This window comes from Fukomys damarensis, unplaced genomic scaffold (assembly GCF_012274545.1).
Source record: "Fukomys damarensis isolate Sample0158 unplaced genomic scaffold, DMR_v1.0_HiC HiC_scaffold_23, whole genome shotgun sequence".
Taxonomy (NCBI): Eukaryota; Metazoa; Chordata; class Mammalia; order Rodentia; family Bathyergidae; genus Fukomys; species Fukomys damarensis.
Genome location: NW_022900935.1, coordinates 6,638,240 through 6,641,700, shown reverse-complemented (window position 1 = coordinate 6,641,700; position 3,461 = coordinate 6,638,240). Strand labels below are relative to the sequence as shown.

Here is a 3,461-nt window from a genome sequence, read left to right as displayed (position 1 = left end):
AGACCCTCCTTGCTTCCAATATGAAACCCACCCCATCATCTTCCCGGGACAGGATGAGAAATAATCTCTATCTCCCATGGGGTAATTGTTACCCACTCCATTCTCAAGGTGAAATTGGATCCCATGACCTGGCTGGTAGTCGTGTGCTCAACCATGTATTTCTCAGACTGCATCAGAGCTCCTCCAGTTCCAATTCATAGTCCTTCACATCTAGCATGAGATGAGAAGAAGCTCAAGCATAAATATTCCTACTTTTTGAACGTGGGCTTATGATCTCAGTTGTATACATTTCAAAAAATACAAATATCTTCCAAGAAATGAGTGATGAGTCTGGTAGATAAACCTTTTTAAATTTATGTTTAGAAAATTAATCTTCCCACAGAGCTTGGTCCTGCTCAAAATTTGTAACATTGTACAAAATATTCAGCATGTCACTGTACATTTGAACCATGTCACTATTTCAGTGTTCACTTGAGGTATTGAGTCATATCTACTGACCTTACAGCTACCATACAGTATTGTAGTTAAAAGACTGAGAGTTCTACCCTACTGTCTCTGCCTAGAAAATGGATGCTCTCCTAGTTAAAAAAAATACAATTTTTCTTTTTCCTTCCAAAAGCAGAAACTTCTCAGGATCCTGTAAATTGAAGGTTCTAAGTTTCACAAATGTTTTTTGCAACCTTAAAATTCCATGTTTATTATCAAGGTCAATGCCGATTCTTATGATGAGCTTATCGGTAGGACTTCTGGTAAAGAGCATGGGCACCAGGGCCCCCAAGCTTTTTGGATTCTCAGCAATGGGGATCAGCTACCAGCAAGGTCTGGTAGTACTGGATGAGAATTTCTTCCATCTCCTTCTTGGAAGCCTCATCAACATATTTCTGGTAATAGGACACCTGGGCTTTGGTGATGGACTGATGGATAGAGTGAATCTGGGCCACATGACCACCACCCCTCACACAGACATGGATGTCAACACCAGCAAACTGTCCCCTCCCTTACAGGAGAACAAGCTCCAGTAGCTTGTGTTGCAGTGTGTGAGGCTCGATCATCTCCAGGGGACGTCTGTTCACTTTGATGAGGCCATTGCCCCATTTGCAGTGTGCCACAGCTGTGACCATCTTCCTGAGACTGAAGACTTGCATGGACTGCAGCAGGTCCTTGGACGGCATGGTTGCTAAAGTAGACTAGAAGTTCACACTGTGCGGCACTACAACCAAACAGGGAAGCTCGGGCCTGCCCAAGCCTAAGCTTCACAAATTTTAAAACCCAGAATCAACTCAGTAAACTCTCTTCCAGCAACCTTGGAATAACTGTGGTTCTCCAGTATGGGGAGACTTGAAATCAAATACTGTAAAACTTCTAATGATTATTGCCTTGAACTACTATGTATAATTACTTCCCTTGCTGGCCGGCCCTCCAGGAGAATCTGCCCCACCTAAAGGGCCACCCCACGTTCTATATGGTCTTGCTGTTCTCACGCTCTAAACACATATCTGGTCTAGAGCTGGACACTTGTTCAAAGGCCAGCCGCGGTCCAATCAAGTTGCTTAAGTATAGAATTTTTAAAAAGAGGCAGCACCTTTAGGCAGTGATAAGAATTTGAATTGAAATTTATGTTAAAGAATGGAGTTGGCTCTGTTTTCACTATTCCCTGAATGCTGAGGTTATAGGGAACAGAAACTATATGGTGGCAAAGGCAAGAGAGGAGTGCAGAGAAAGAAACCACATGGGCCCTGTAAAGGAGAGGAGAGATTAGTGGCATTGTTGCTAATATCACTGGTCCTAGCTGGAGGCCCAGCTCAGCTCTTGCCCCAGTGCTGGGACATTTTTCCATGTGGTGGAGACTTCAGTTTTCCCACCCAATGCTTATTTTCTCCTTGATTTTACTCAGAGTGCACCAAAAAGGAGACTAAGTTCCACTTACCTTTGCAGCTAGGAACAGCCACAACCTATGATCTGGCCAAAATGAGTAAAAGTTATTGTGGAAAACTTCCTGGAAAACTCTTTTAAAGTGACAAGGGAGCTGGGAAGCACATTTTGGCTCTCTCCACCCTCTTCTAACTGCACAGAGTTATGGATAAGTCTCTAAGGATGGGTTCCTTGGCTAAGGAAGGCACAGAAGATGGAAGAAGTCTGGGTTCCTGGTGATGATCTGAAAGCCACACTAGGTTGAGATTACCAATCTCCCAGTTTCTTTTAATAACAGAAAAAACAAGCCCTTTGGGCCAACACTGTCTCCTTTTGGAGTCAAAAGCAGGAGGCAGTACAGGGCCCACACGTAGACAGAATTCACTCAAGAATACTCTATGCTAAGACTATGTTAGCAGTTCCTGAGCCGAAGCTTGCATCACCTGTGATCATTGCCTTCCAGGATCCCATGTCCACTGAAGAGGTGGTGGAGCAGACGCGGACCACCAAGAGCGCGAGCAGAGTATCTTGCAGAGTGACATGGGATGGCTTTCTCTGGGTCTTCAGCTGGTTTTGTGTGGCTCCTCTTCTTGGGGTTCCCAGCTGGCGTTCATTCTTATAGGCAACAGTGCTGCACACGTGAGCTTTATAGCCACACCTGGGAACAGTTTTCTGCCATGGTTTATAGGATGATTTCCTTCATTGGTTTACAGGAAGAGGGTGAATCAGGTGGAATTCTCAAAAGCAGAAAGTGATGTGAATGACCTGATACTGGAACTTGTGAAGATGATGAAGAAAAGGTCAGGGGAAAAGGAACTCCGTGTTTCACATCCTAGACACCGTGGTGTTTCTTTAAAGGCTTCTACAACTTCACACTCAATGGCCACTGAGTCTATGGCTCATACAAGTCTAAATCTGTTATGTAGAGCCCTCATAGACATAATAGAGTTGTAACAACAGGCATCTAAGTATGCTAAAATAGCATGGCATTGGGAAACCCACCAAGCAAATCAGACAAGAATTTTCTACTGTAGGTTTTGAAAGCACTGATTTTCCATTTAGTGTAAGATTTTCCGTGAAACATAGAACAATTCATAGTTTTTCCTCCTTTTTTGTGAAGCCCTGAAGTTGTGACATGGTCTTGAATAGATAATGCTGGAAGACCTTCCTTCACCAGTTACCTTTGAAACATTCTTTTTCATAATAAAATTCTAAAAATATAGAAAGAACTTTGCTGGGTGGGGGGGAACAGCAGTAGAATCTGGGTGTAGCAGCACACACCCGTGATGCCAACTTTCTGGGAGGCTGAGGCATAAAGATCACAAGTTTGAGCCCAGCCTGGACAATTTAGTGACTTAGTGAGACTGTCTCAAAAGGAAAAATACAAAATTCCAGGGATGTAACTCAGTGCAAAGGCCCTGTTTTTAATCCCCAATATGAAAAAACAAATCGGCAGCAGGATGATGGCTGTAAATAAGTAAACCCTGTAACCTCACAGCTCCCTTCTAAGTATAGGGCCTAAAGCAGAAGTTGACAAGCTTTTTCCTGAA

At 43.5% G+C, this 3,461-nt stretch overlaps 1 pseudogene; it reads right to left on the bottom strand.

Annotated features, from left to right (window-relative positions):
• Positions 1 to 731: 731 nt before the first annotated feature.
• Positions 732 to 1,175, bottom strand: LOC104863457 (annotated as a pseudogene).
• Positions 1,176 to 3,461: the final 2,286 nt, after the last annotated feature.